General features: G+C 42.9%; 1 long non-coding RNA gene across 1 annotated transcript; it reads left to right on the top strand.

The window, feature by feature from the left end:
- The first annotated feature begins 7,557 nt into the window (after positions 1 to 7,557).
- On the top strand, positions 7,558 to 13,502 carry LOC135973568 (uncharacterized). The gene is made up of 3 exons (XR_010590474.1): positions 7,558 to 7,684; positions 12,351 to 12,441; positions 12,674 to 13,502. It is a non-coding gene; the product is annotated as an uncharacterized LOC135973568 (long non-coding RNA).
- Positions 13,503 to 15,112: the final 1,610 nt, after the last annotated feature.

Below are 15,112 nucleotides of genomic sequence, written 5' to 3'. Positions count from 1 at the left end.
GTAATCTCCCCCCAAAGAAGCTTTTAATTCTTTTTTCCCTCTCCCCCCATATAATCCTAATTTATATACAAACATTTAAAAAAAAGCTGTAACATAAAACTGTTTGCAAAGTGTTTTTCAGCATATCCTCTGTGTTACTTGATAACAAAGGTTTAAGATAACAGATGGAACCCTCTGTGTAATTTGATGAATGTTTCTCCTCTTCTTCGTCCTTTGTCTGATTGGGTGAGCTGAAAATTACAGAAATAGGTTTGGCTGCCAGGTGACATTATCAGCTGTCCAAAAAGTTAAGTTCTGTAGGTGGTTTTAATTTTCCAGTGATCACTCTAAAAACTAGCAACATATAGCATTTGATTGTTTCACTATTCTTTGTGCAGTACAGAGAACCAGAGACAGACAGAAATCCTAGGTGGAATGTCCCCATCAAGGGAATGTCCCCTTTTCCCCATCAAGATCTCCTTTACAACAGGGCTAGTGCGTTTTGCTAAATAGTACTTTGTTTAAAATATGTGGCTGGATGCCAGCTTGTTGGTGGAGTTTGGACAAATATATATTTGAATTTGGGTTTTAGATATAATCAAATAATTTCCATTTGTTTTACTCTTGTACAGTAATATGTTATTCACAGCAGTTATGTAGTTAGGCCCTGATTCTGTGAACACTTATGCATATGCCTAGTTTTTTGTGCTTGTGAGTTGAAGTCAGTGGGACTACTCATGTGCATAAATTTATTATGTGCATGTTCTTTTGTGTTTACCAGATCAGGGCCTCAGATAAGACCAGATACATAGGTAAATAACCTGGGATGGTTGACTACTTGCCATCTCAACACTTTTTGTAAAACACTAGGGCCTTGTCTAATAGACAATGTCTATACTAAAAAGTTGCACCAGTTTAACCAAACCAGTTTAGAAATGGATTTAGTTTGGATGACACTCTTAAATTTGTTTAAGAGCACCTTATATCAATTAAGCTTAAACTGATTCCTTAACTTAAGCTAAATTCTTTACATTAATTCTTGCACAGGTTTAACTAATTGGTTTAATAACAAGACTTTTTAGTTAAATTGGTACACGTTTGTGCATCAACAAGACATAAAATAGGATAGTCTTCTGTAAGGTTTAAATTTAAATAAACCTTTGCTCATGGTTGTGATAGTAGATGTAACCAAGAGATGGCGCACTGCTTTATCATTAGAATCAGACTTACGTGTTTGTAGCAGTACTTAATTTTAAAAATGATTTTGAAAATTCTTGGTTATGAGGAATGCCCTGAACACTTCCAGGTAACATACTATACAAACATCACAAATACAACAGCACTGAAACCACACACAACAAAAACTCCTGGGAATCATTTGAAAGAAAGCATGTAGCTTAAAAATGAAAGAACTGAGGGTATGTCTACACTTGCCGGTAGATCAGCACTGCTACAATCGATGCAGTGAGTGTCGATTTAACGGGTCTGGTGAAGACTCCCTAAATTGATGGGAGAGCACTCTCCCATCAATTTGTGTACTCCACCTCCCCGAGAAGCATGAGGGAACTCAATGGGAGATGCTCTCCCATCGCACAGCACAGTGTAGCCACCGCGGTAAGTGGATCTAACAATGTCGACTTCAGTTACGTTATTCAGTAAGTTAGATCAATTTACCGTGGTATTGTAGACCAGCCCTGAATGCTAACAGCACCACCTGTTAATGGAAATCCCCTACCTGTGGGGATTTTATTTGATAAGGCTAGATTCTGATCCCCTTTCTCATTTTGAGTACTACCTTACTCCACAAATAGTTCCATTACATCAATAGTGTTACTTGTGGAGTAAAATATTATTCCACATGAGCAAGAGTATCAGAGTCTGGCACTCATTTTTTTTAGTGTTTAATTTAAAAAATATCTAAAAAAAATAAAAAACTCTAAGGGTCAGTGTAGCAGGGTGGTCACCCCGCTCCGGCCCTGAAGGGGTTAAAGCAGCCCTGGAGAGGGCTGCAGCTGGGAAAAGAGAGGCTGATGGGGAAAGAAGCCACAGCTGTGGCCAGCTTCGCTTCTGGCCCACTGCCCTCTTATAAGGGCCAGCTGGACCCTGATTAAGAGATACATTCTCTCTCTAGCATTTTGAGAGAAAAGGACTTGGCTGCCTGGGAGCTGAGAAGGTTACCTGAGGTGGAGCAGTGCTGGGGAAGGGCAGGGGAGCTGAGGAGCTCCAGCCAGGAAAAACTCCAGGCTGCAGGCCTTGCAAAAAGGGCCAAATAGGTACTAGGGCTGCAGAGGGGCAGCCCAGAGATAGGCAAAGGCAGCAGGTCCTAACCCCCTTGCCAATGATGAGTGGTTTACAGACTGCATTCGGCCCCAGGGAGTGGGGGCTAGGTGATGACTGGCAGTAGCCACTGAGGCAACGTGGGTTTAGAAGGTTGGGGGTTCCCCTGGGAGGGGAGACCCAGAGCAAGGGAGTACTGTGGTGGGCACTGGGCAGAACCCCTAGGCAAAGGGCACCGGGGTCTGTGAGGGTCACGTGGCCATTGGCAGGCAAGACACTGAAGAGGGCGCTCCGGGCTGGAAAGAGCTAATTCCCGAGACAGCCAGCAGGAGGCGCCGAACCAGTGAGTTGTCGCCCCACCACAGTCAGGCTCAAGACTCATGATTTCAAAGAGGCTACTCCAAGGGTAAGGTACTACTCAGCATGAGTAAGGGTGGGGAATCTTGCCTATAATCTTAAATTTAGCCACACTCGGTTTGTACTCTGCTGGCCTAATTCAGTTTTTATGCAAGTGTGAATTAGGAGTGACCCCAGTGAAGTCAGTGAAGCTAGTGAGAGGAAAATTAGGTCCTTTTAACCGTAAGTGTGGAGAATTGATCGATGGGAAGCGGATTTGTGCTGGGTTGTTTTTAAAATCACTGTATTTAGAATATATTTTTAAAGTATGTCAAGGGGGACTAGAGTGTATGAATAGTTTCCTTTTAGCATATTTATAAATCTAAATAAATACAATAAATCTTCTGGTATACAAGACAGATGTTAACTTTTCAGGTCTCTGCTAACTTGAGGCCCAATCCTGCAAACCCTTGTTCATGCAAGCAGTCCTGAATGGTCCATGAATAGTGTTGTTGAAGTCCATGACACTGCTCACCAAAGTAAAGGCCTGAAGTATTATTATTTCATTAACTTAACAATTCTATTGAGGTAGTGTCTAGAGACCTAACCAAGATCAGGGGCCCCATTGTGCTAGGCACAAACTCTCTTTACTCAGACTAAGTTTCCATATTCTGATATCCTTACTTCCACGAAGTGGCAGCTTACTCCACGAGTAGTTCCATCAACTTTAATAGGACTACTGAGTACTCATATTTTGAAGGAAAAAGGATATTGAAATCTGGCCATTGGCAATTAAGGGTGGGATTTTTCAAAAGTGCTCAGCATTCGCCTAACGCTGCTCCCATGGAAGGCAATGGTAAAACCCCCACTGATTCCAAATGGGAGCAGAGTTGGGCCAATGCTGAGCACTTGTCCAAATCCTGCCCTGTATATTGAGCTATCTTAACAGAAATGCTTTTGATTTAAAGATACAGTAGAGCCTTGCTAAGCCATATATCACACACCTGCCCTCTCTAATGCACAGAGATATCTTTGTGTCTCCCTATATATCACTCAAGATTTTATACCAAAATGCAAGTGATGTTACCAATAAGCCCTCATTGTTCTTAGAAAACAGGCTGCAGTACATCTACTGGTACATTCTTTTCCTAAGTAATTCAGACTAACCTGCAGTTGCTCAGATAAACAAGTGAGGTGCCTTTTTCTCTTGGATTCAGCCTAACATTGGCTGGAGCAGAGGGGCCTTGGGCATCACGCACTTTCACAAAGAACCACTGTCAGTGTCAACTCATCAGCCCACATCCTGCAAAAACCTCCATCCGGTGCAGACGCTCCTGTTATACTCCCAATGATTCACACACTAGGGCAAATGGGGCAGACAGCGGGTGGGCATCCTTATGCCCTCTCAAGGCCCCCCCAAAATGGGTTCCTAGGGATGTTTGCTCATATAATTAAATACTCCTGCTCCATTACAAGAGTCGCTGAAGTTCCTCACAATAACAGTTTTAGGGCTAAATATAAATAGTGGCTTCTCTGCAAGACCAGAACAAAGGACACCGCCCAGCTGTGCTGTCCCAGGCAGGAGCAGAACCAGAGAGTCATAATCCAGTTGTTGGTTCTTTCCTGGCTGCAGGAGGGAAGGAAATTATATTGATTGCACAGATTATTTCTCTGTCTGAGCCCGCTCAGCCGCACTGGCCCATGCAAAAGCCATGGCTGGATAGATAGATACATACTGTGCACTGGCCCATGCACTAGCCTGGGGGTAGAGCCAAGGATCCACCCACTCCCATCCCGCCTGTACAGGAGGCAGAGTAGCAACTCTGCACAATGATGTAGATATGCATAGTCCTGACATGGGAAAGAAGCGGGCTTTCTAATGCCTCCTTACTCCCCTACATGCTCACATAGGAGGAGTGACAGTCTTGTCCTTTATAAAGCTGGAGATTAACCCTTTCCTCACTTCCCCATGGCCCCGGTGTAGACACCTCATGACAGAGACCCACTGCAAATCACTGAGGTTAGTGCAGTTATACTATATATAAAACAATACATTTTCAAATATAAGCCCCATGATGTGATGTAAGTTTAGAAGAATGAATGTGCTTTGAGGCGATTCAGTGCTGAGTTGACTTTTGCCTGCGCTAACAGGTGGGTAAAAGGGTATTTCTTATGGTTTTCAAATTTGAAGAATTATAACAATAAACAGACAGTTTGAGGCTGGTGGGGGTGGGGTTCTGTTCTCATTGTTATTAGCATTATTCAGGTACCTCTTTTCTTTGTGATCTTTCCTGAGCTTTTCTTTTGTGACAAGGCGTCAGGAGCTGCAGGTTGGTACTGTTAATATTTCTTGTTACTGAATTGTGTCACGGTTGCAGGAAGCTTTCAGAGATTTAGGCCCATTGTTGCAAGCACTTACTACTGAACATGTATTTCTTCAGTGGGGTTGCTCACAGTTGTAACCCAAAGCATGGTAGAAAATATTTGTAGCGTCAGGCTTTATTCATATGTGCTGTTTAGACAGGCCTAGATCCTCCAAAGTATTTAGTTGCTTTACTTCCATTGATTTAAATAGGAGTGAGGCCAAATCTACATTACAAAATGTTATCAGCATAGCTATGTTGCTCAGGGAAAAAACACCGCCCCCCCCGCCTCAACGTAGCTATGCCTGCAATCTCACCCTCACCCCCCCGTGCAGCTGTGCCAACAGGGGGAGGTGGTGTTACTATGCCGACACAGAAACTCCTTCTGTTGGTATATGCTGTGTCTGCACTAGGGAGGTTCAGTTGATATAACTGTATCAATACAATATTGGCAAAGCATTTGTAATATCGCCTTAAGCTCCTAAATACCTTTGAGCATCTGAGTCAGGCTGACTAGTTTATGGCCTCCTTTCCTTGAGTTTAATGAGAATGTTTGGTGAACTAAGACTATAGGATCTAGCTCAGAATCAACCATTGCTGCATGCAATGCATACATTTCACAGCACAATCAATAACTACTATCTGGCTCTTCCCCCTCTTACATTGCATGATGCATTGTACATCACAACATACGGAGGTCATGAACAGTGGGGTATGTGTGTGAACGCCAAAGAGAAGTGGTGTGTTATCCTGTTAGCAACATCTACAGGACACAGATAAATATTTACTATCTCGAAGAGACTTTACCAAAAGGGTCAGAGCTAGGTGGTGTTGTTCTGGAGTAGCGTTTGTTGTGTCCTCTGCAATTGAGTTCCAGGGTATATGATTTTGTACATAGGTTTGTTGCAGACATGAAGAAAATTCAATTAAGTCCTGTACTGCATGGGGAAGGAGAGAAACTGGATATACTGTCCTTCAAATTTTGGTACCCTAGGCAGTCAGATTTATCTACACAGTGTACAGATTATATTCTATAGCAGAAGTCTATTTCATTATTCCATGATTTCATTCCTTTATTAAGAGAGGCATAAATGAAGCTCTTTCAAATTAGGTCCTAGGCTAGATCCTACTCTTGTCTGAGCTGATGCATGAGGAAGAAAAAGGGCATAGGACGGCATTATGAAGGGGAGGGGATATCTTGCAAGAAGCCACAGGAGTGTGCAGGCAACTATGCATCTGAGTCAGGGCCTGCACCACGGTAATCAGGGATGTGAAAAATAATCTGAGCAAAAAGGAGCATGGCTAGGCCTCCTGTGCTACCGTCGTCAATAGTGTAGCAGCACCTGGCAATGCATTGCAGTGAGCCATTGTATTCTGCCATGGTAGAATGCCTTTTTTTGCTGGATGTACAGTCAGCTAATCACCTCTCTCTCCATGGCATTGATTTCCTGCAGTCAAGGCTATGGATTTATGCCTTTATCTTCACAAACCATTGTTATTTCTTTAAAGGTGTTTCATTGATTTCAACAGAAGCTAGGTGCCTATATCCTTTGAGGATCTGTGCGCTTGATTCTGCAAAGTGCTGAACACTATCAACCCCACTGAGGTGGAAAAAAAAAAACTTTTCATTCCCCTTCCAGGTCATGGCTTTCCATGGAAAGGGAATAATTTAAACTGACACCAAGGACTGGATTCGTCTCTCACATACCCCAGTATAACTGAGAGGAGAATCATGCCTGATCATTCTTAAACTTACTCACTCTTTGAACAGGTGTACTGTACTCAGTAAATTGGGACATGAAGAAAAGCGCCCTTCTAATGATCACCTGTATTCTGCATTCCTAAGATTGCAGATGAGGTTTCTGGCAGTGTCACACAAGCATTCCTCTGGCAAGAAACGGAGTATGGCAATGCAGATTCTCTTTGATTCCTTATCAGAATTCAGCTCTTGAATTGCTATTAATAGGGATTTCTACTTTTCGTCTCTCTTCTATATGCTTTATTAAGTATCCTTGGTGAGGGAAAAGCATGTTTTAAATGGAAACTTGCCAGGAACCTCATTGATGACTCCTAGTTTGGATAAGATAAAGCCAATTAGTCACCTTTTTATTTTTACTGTGTCTCCATTAATAATATCCTTCCACTCAGCTCAAGACCAAACATTGCATGCTGGGATCTATTGTCTCTATGGGCTAGAGGCCACATTAAAATTGAGGGCATCTGCAAGCTGTTGTAGAATTCTGGTCACCTCTCCTCTTTTTGAATGAAATTTCACACTGACACAGTAGGTAGGTCATTCAAGCTTAGAATGTACTAATTAAATTACTAAATTAATCTTTATTAAAGATGTCAGGTGAGGCAATTTCATGGAGCCTAAACCTAAAAAAGGTACAATTTTGTGAGCAGTAATTTCTCTCTAAATCAGGTTTCTGCTATGCCACTTTGAACCAAACTAGCTGCTACACAGTGGCTGGTAATTTAAGGGGAGTTGGGCCCAGCCTAATATGTGATGGATCAGCGATCGCTCAGTTGAGACTGATTAGCTAGAAATCAGGTGATTGTAAAAACCAGGCTAGAGAGTTGCTGGGTTTAGAGGATTTCTGGGGAAAGTCTCTTGGTAAAGCTATAGTAAGAAGATGGGCTCCTGTAACAGGCTGGTTCAAAGAAGTGCTTGGTAGTGTGAGAACCTGTAGGGAAGAGATATTCCCCTGAAGAGGACCCTGGATTAGGTGGGAAAGGATGATTGATATTCTGAATTTCTGTTAGTTGTTTAGAGGAAGTAAAGTTGAATCCCTGAGGAAAAAGGGCCTGAACCAGACTTTGTAGTATCAATCCTTCCTGGGTTGGGGAGACAGGCCAGGGAGCCCACGCTTGCCAAGAAATGTAATAATTTAATGTTACTCTGCAATGTTGTTTATAATGAAAGGCCATGGATGGTAATGGGTTTTATGTTTATACTTGGAGAAGGACATAAGCATTAAAGGCAGAAGATTGTTTACTGTAACACCCCCCTGCTATGTTCAGGGGGGCCTCTAAATTTCTGGAAGTCTTGAGACCAAATTCTGCAATCATCTACACTGTAGTCAATGGTGTATTTGAAAGCAGAACTTGGTTCATCAGGCTGTGTGTTTAAAACAATACTGTTGGTAGTTTGAAATACTAACCTACATGATTTTGGTTTAATTAATTTACAATGGTCAAATACACCTGGTATTTTAGATCATATATTGTGTATTGATTTTGCTACCACTCTAGGGTATCAGAATAACTGTTTCACTTTGCACTTTGTTTGGGGAATTCCCAGTTGGCTGTTTAGGGCAACTCTGTAGCCATAGTGCTACAAAGAGGTTGTTAACTCTGGGGTCAGGATTTATCCTTAAGTTTTTACTTGCAGTATTTTTTTTTTTTTTTTAGTTGGAGTACTTATTACTAAATGTAGGTACTGTGATGGGTTCCCTGTGGGGTGCCACCTGGAACTGGGATACTACCAGGGCCGGCTCTAGGCACCAGCAAAACAAGCTGGTGCTTGGGGCGGCACATTTTTAGAGGCGGCATGGCCGGCGCCAGAATGCCGCCCCTAAAAATGTGCCCCGGCCGCCCTAGCTCACCTCCGCTGCTGCTGCCACGGCGCGCGAAACAGCTGATTCGCGCGCCGCTGCTCCCCCTGCCTCCCAGGCTCTCAAGCCTGGGAGGGAGGGGGAGCAGCGGCGCGCGAATCAGCTGTTTCGCGCGCCGCGGCGGCTCGGGGTCTCCCCCTCCCTCCCAGGCTCTCAAACCTTTTCGCGCGCCGCTGCTCCCCTTCCCTCCCAGGCTTGGGCGCCTGGGAGGGAGGGGGAGAAGCGGCGCCTGCGCCGCGGCCACTCGGAGTCCCCCCTCCCTCCCAGGCTCTCAAACCTGGGAGGGAGGGGGAGATCCCGAGCAGCCATTTCGCGCGCCGCTGCTCCCCCTCGGTCCCAGGCTTGAGAGCCTAGGAGGGAGGGGGAGAAGCGGCGCCCGCGGCGCGGCCACTCGGAGTCTCTGGGAGGGGGGGAGACTCCGAGTGGCCACGGCGCGGGCGCCGCTTCCTCCCTCCTAGGCTTGAGAGCCTGGGGGGAGGAGGCAGGGCTGGGGATTTGGGGAAGGGGCGGAGTTGAGGCGGGGCCGGGGGTGGGGTAATTAAAGAATGGGGGAGGGGGAGGGGGCGGCCAAAATTGTTTTTGCTTTGGGCGGCAAAAATCCTAGAGCCGGCCCTGGATACTACTGAGTCTTCTGCCCCACCAGCCTGGGCTCCCTCTCACAATGCACCATTGTGACAAGCTGCAAAGCCCTCCAGCCCGCGCTTTCACCAGCAAACATACAGGTAGGGGCACACACCCCCTCTGGAGTATAAACTCAGAATTATACCATCTTGCACTGCACAGGGAACTGTACAGGGAACTGTACAGTGCAAACTCATAAAATTCACCCCCTTCCTCAATGTGGAGAGGAAAATGCAACAGCCTTTTGCCCCTGAGTTATGATTCAAACACATTTCACTCCAACTCACTGGTTTAGATAAAGCAAAAACAAATTTATTAAACTACAAAAGATAGATTTTAAGTGATAGCAAGCAGATCAAAGGAGATTACCTAGCAAATAAAAAAAATGCAACTAAGCTTAATATACGAAATAGATTGGATGATTCTCACCCTGAGAGATGATACAAGCAGGCTGCAGATTCCTAAGGGGCAAGCTGCACTTGCTTTACAGCTTGGAATCCCCAGGTTTTCCATTCACAGGCTAAAAATCCTTTTAGCCTGGGTCCAGCACTTCCCCAGTTCAGTCTTTGTTCCTCAGATGTTTCCAGGAGTCTTCTTGTGTGGGGAGCGAAGAACACCAGATGATGCCACTCCCTACCTTATATAGTTTTATCATGTGGCGGGAACCGTTTGTTCCCAAAGCTTGGTTCCCAGATCAGTCTGTGGAAAAATACTGACATCTAAAGATGGAGTCTAGAGAGATGTGGTCTCATCACATTAGCAGCCATTACTTGGAGGCTGTCTGTAGCATTCACAGGAAGGCTCCCCAGGTGGGAGATAAGCTTCTCCTAGGGCCTATTGTTTTTTCCTAATGGTCTATTGCCCTGAATAGGCCCTTGCCCACCCACTATCTAGACTGAAAGCATCTTGTCTAGTGGGCATTACCCAAGTGTAACTACACGTGAAATACAGATACATAGTCAATATTCATAACTTCAGATACAAAAAAGATATGTGCATACATATAGGATAGTCATATTCAGCAAATCATAACTTTTCCAATGACCCCTCACATGTCTTATCTTGCATAAAATACATTATAATGTCAATCATATCATAAAAATATCACTGTGAAGAATATGGGGTGCAGTGTCACAGGTACCACCTTACTTCTCTCATTCCTTAGGAGAAGTGGCTCTGCACTGAATAGATGTAGCTATTGTCTATTAGTCCATATTGTTTCCCAATTTAGAGATCCATTGTGTAAAATCATCAACTCAGGCCTGGTTGTTTGTTTGAAATTCCTTGTTTTCTCCACACTGGAAGATATCGATGTAGCTCAATGCTAATAGATAACTTTGAGTTAGACCTCTTTATTCAGGGAATTTAATCTCTTTTCTGTACCCTTTGTAAATGTGTGTACTGTCTGTGCTCTTAGAGCAACTGATTGTGTGTGTGTATGTGTGTGTTTAAATCAGAATGAATGAAATAAATATCTCTGCCTAGCTTGCCCCCATCAAAAAAAGCACCTACAATGGTGATCTGCAAAGGTGGCTGACCGTGAATGGAGAACTTATTCAACTGAATATGAGGGAAGGCTTTTTCCTACATTTTCACTAGCATTAGGAGGAGGAGTACTGATGAAGATGATAACAGAATGCAAAATAGAAAAGAGCCACCACTGGCTGCTCTAATGTATGTCAGGGCCAGGACAGAGCCAGGTGGGGAATTGGGGAGCTGTATCTATGAGATGTCCTCTCCTCTCTGCTCTGCCTAGTGGGCTTCTGCTGCAGCAAAGCCTGACTCCCAGGACTTGAACAACTGAACTAAAATTAAAGGCAGCCCAGCAGGACTCATAAAAAGAAGTAATTATGTGTATCTTTGTTTTCAGACATTTATTTTGTATTATAGTGATGCAGAATTGTCTCAGGTAGTCAGTGTAAGGATGCTGGGCAGTTACTGACCCAGAACCGTAAATGTATTCTCCAGTGATTTTTAGTTCTCTGAACTGTGGCTGAGAGGTTTGATTTGCATAAAGATTGTAGGGTTATTTTTCAGCCATACAGTGTGTAGATCCCTGCATACTATCTGGCTCAGGGCTGTTATTAGCTGATCAGAGCTCATGGATTTATAGTAGACAAGCAGAGTATAAGAGAGAGGAGGAGGAAAGGAAGTGCATTTCAGCACAGTAGTAAATATTATTTGTATTCTTATAACACCCAGAATGTGCTGACCGTCTCTGAATAACATTCCTGTTAATAAATGTGAAGGGGCCCCTGATTAACTCAGTAATTCACATGCCCTACATTTAAAAAAAACTCCTAGGCCTTTGACCTTGGTGTTTATTTCCTACAGACACCTTAGCCTTTTTCCTACTGTTTTTCATCTGATATATAATAATTATCTTGAAAACAGGGACCATTTTTGTTTTTCATTTAATAACAGTGAAAGCTATGGCTTGATAAGTCTATGGACATTTCAAAGTGCTGCTATTTTTTTTTTTAATGAAAAAGTAATGTATGCTTAAGCTGGAGTAGTGGTGTGATGCTTCCTGGCTGTATTCAGGGTTGTGAAGCCTCTTGCTACCATCTGCCCTTAGGGAAGTCTTGGCAGTGGCTATTGTGAGTCAGCTCTCCAGCTCCACAGGCAACAGAAGTACTCGCCTTGTCACTCTACAGTTAGCAGTTGGCACACTCCAACCTTTTGAGCATTCTGAGCGTCTTTCTGGAGTGTTCGGCCACTGGATGCTTGCAGTATTCTCAGATTTGCTGCTTCCAAAGAAACAGTACATCCAGCTTACCAATTCCACCTCAGATCACCGCTCCCCTTAGTGTACACAGCACTTAGATATGTTTATAGTGAAATCAAGCATAAGTTACAGGAGCACAGAAATTCAAGTAGTATGAAGTGGAATTATTGGAAACAGAAGGTTAAATATAAAATCATAAACTGCATTCTAGAAACTAGACTTAATTAACAAGACACTCATCTCTTATAGATAAGGTTGAGATTCTGTCACAGGTATTTTTAGTAAAAGTCCAGGGAGAGGTAGTGGGCAATAAACAAAAATTCACAGAAGCCTGTGACCGCTCACTGACTTTTACTAAAAATACCCTGGGGGGTGGGGGAATGAATGGTCAGAGTGCTGCCAGGGGCTGACTCCCTGCCTCTGCTCCAGGTCCATCCAACCCCGGCCGCTGCGGAGGACGCCGGATGCTCTGGAAGAAGTCCCGGAAAGTCCCGGAATCCATGATCTCTGAAACAGAATTGTATCCTTCCTTATACAGCATAGCTCACCAATAATCCTTGCAGCACTTTATAGCCAGGCTGGCTTGGACTCTCCTTTCATGAGACAAGCACACTGTCTCCTAGGTGAAGGATTCACTGTGTCCCTTTGTGCTCCAAGCCTTTGTCTTCATAAATAGCACACCCCCTGCTGCATGTTTCTTCCTGTAGATTTTCTCTCTTGTAGAATTTATGATGTCCTTAATTTGCATTTAGCTCAGTATATAAATAGGCATACAGTACACAAGCAGCTCCATCAGTAGATAGCTGTCAATTACCTCTTACATGACAGGTATGTGTCAATTACCTCCTACATTTCCTAGGTATGTCACCTCCTGGTGACTTGATTTACCTCCAAGACTTTAAGAATATAATTTTCAGTATAGATATGTAACTCCTGAAATACTGTCCATACATACAGTTCTCAGTGATTATGACAACCAGTGGGCTAGTGGCTCTCAGTAGAAGCCTCACATACTACCCTTCAGTGACCTGTTATGCAGATATCTGACCCAGGGGATTCTTGTAAAACCCTGTGCACCCCGTGACCTCTGCCAGGTGTCTTTATATTTTATTTACCTTACATCATCCATAACAGTGTCCAGAACTATTACAGCAGCAAAGGTACAATTTCCTATGGGGAGACTACAGTTCCCCTTATTAATAACAAGTAGTATTAATATGCCTTCTGCCTAAATCCATATGTCCTCTGTTAAATTCTGCCATTAAAGTTCTGCTTGTGACACAAAAGGGGAATATCTGACAGGGCCTAGTGATTTATGTTTGATAACACAGCTGCACATTTATTGCTTCCCCACCTACGGTCTGGTTTACATTCCTATCTTCAGACTGTGAACTCTTGGGTGCAGGAATTGTGCTTTCTGCTCTGTGTGGAAAGCATCTTGCGCATTGTGGGTACTATTTGGAATCAATAACATAGGGGCCAGATCCTCAGTTTGTGAAATTTGGCACATTCATTGATTTCAGTAAATCTGTGCTCATTTACACCAGCTCAGGATCTGGCCAATAATGCTAATATTTCTAGTTTAAAGGCTAATTTTTCAGCTGGCTTTGAACTACCCAAAGCACTTATACCTAGAAGATGGGTGCATGTTTAATTTTGAGGGCACAAATGCTTTTGGGAGCAAATTTGGAGGCTGTGGCTGAGTTGTCCCTTCCACTATAGTTATAATGACTCAGTCAAATTTTTAAACAAATCCACATTTACTGCATTCATATTTTGTGTTCTGATATTTTAGCAAACAAGTTGGCTACCAGCAATGTTTGCCAAAACTGCAAAGTACAAGTCTTGGTATTTGATTTGATCCTAAGAGTTATGCTCATCCTGTCAGAAAACAGAATCAGAAGCATACCTTAGCATATCTATGCCCAATCAGGCAGCTCAAATATTGAATACTTAGACTGTATGTATACTAGTATCTGTACAACTGCCTTAGTCTAGTTTCCTGAAGTCCACTTTTTGATTGGTGTTTCATCTTCCCCATTAATAAATCACTGTGCATTACTGTTAATATTGTTCCATAGCGTGCATATATATATATATATATATAAATTCAAAGATAATTTTGATCTTGCTTTAGCTGCAATAGTCATGCTGAATTCATTTGATATTCATGGGATATCGCATGCATCTTGACAGCCATTGCACTGTAATGCAGCATTATCTTCTGAATGCTTAGAATAATATCTCCATCTATCTTCGACATTCTGTGTATCAAGCAATTTACCAGAAAAGTCCCCACCCCATTATTTTAGATGTTGATGACATTTTGTATACAGGCAAAGAAAAGTGTCTCTCAGTGAATTTTTGCAGGTTTCACACAAAATGTCCTCTAACTTCTGGAGTACATGAAGCAGTAAATGGCTATTTTTTTGCAGGTGACTAAACACAGAAGTGAAACTGAGGCCATTGATAACCACAAAACTCATTTTATTGCAAGTGCTGTATGCGCCAACTCCATGAATGTTACTCCTAATATGTGACAAGAGAAAAGAGGATGCAACAAATCACAAGATGAAAAAGTATGTGGGGGTGACTAGCATTTTTTTTGCCTTAAGAGCATGAGAAGCCAGACATTCCCACTGAATTACTGATGATGAGACCTAAGCGAGTTATTATTCAAGGGCAAGTTTGATAACCTAACATTTGTTCAAGGAGTGTTGTAAGTGGGGTGTTGTGATTGGATGTTATCAGAGGGGAAGGGATGATTTTTAATATTTGTGGCCAATAAATGGCTGAAATCTGTTTTGTTGATAAGCTGCCACTCAAAGTATCACCAACCACCTTAAAATATTTTACAGTATAAGGTTGTGACAGAAGACATCCCTATATTTACACCCTACACACCCTGGTAATAATCTTTGTATAAAATATACCTTGGGAGGTATCATTTGAGAACTAATAACTGCTGGTCAATAATATCACGGTAAAATGTGTGTAGCACATCTGCATTTTAGCAAACCACAGCATGAAATACACCTCTACCTCAATATAACGCTGTCCTTGGGAGCCAAAATGCGTTATATGTGAAACCGCGTTATATCGAACTTGCTTTGATCCACCGGAGTGCGTAGCCCCTCCCCCTCCTCCAGAGCACTGCTTTACCGCGTTATATCCGAATTCGTGTTATATTG

The sequence above is a fragment of the Chrysemys picta genome, chromosome 9 (genome assembly GCF_011386835.1).
Source record: "Chrysemys picta bellii isolate R12L10 chromosome 9, ASM1138683v2, whole genome shotgun sequence".
NCBI classification, from domain to species: Eukaryota; Metazoa; Chordata; order Testudines; family Emydidae; genus Chrysemys; species Chrysemys picta.
This window is presented reverse-complemented; position numbering and strand designations above follow the sequence as displayed.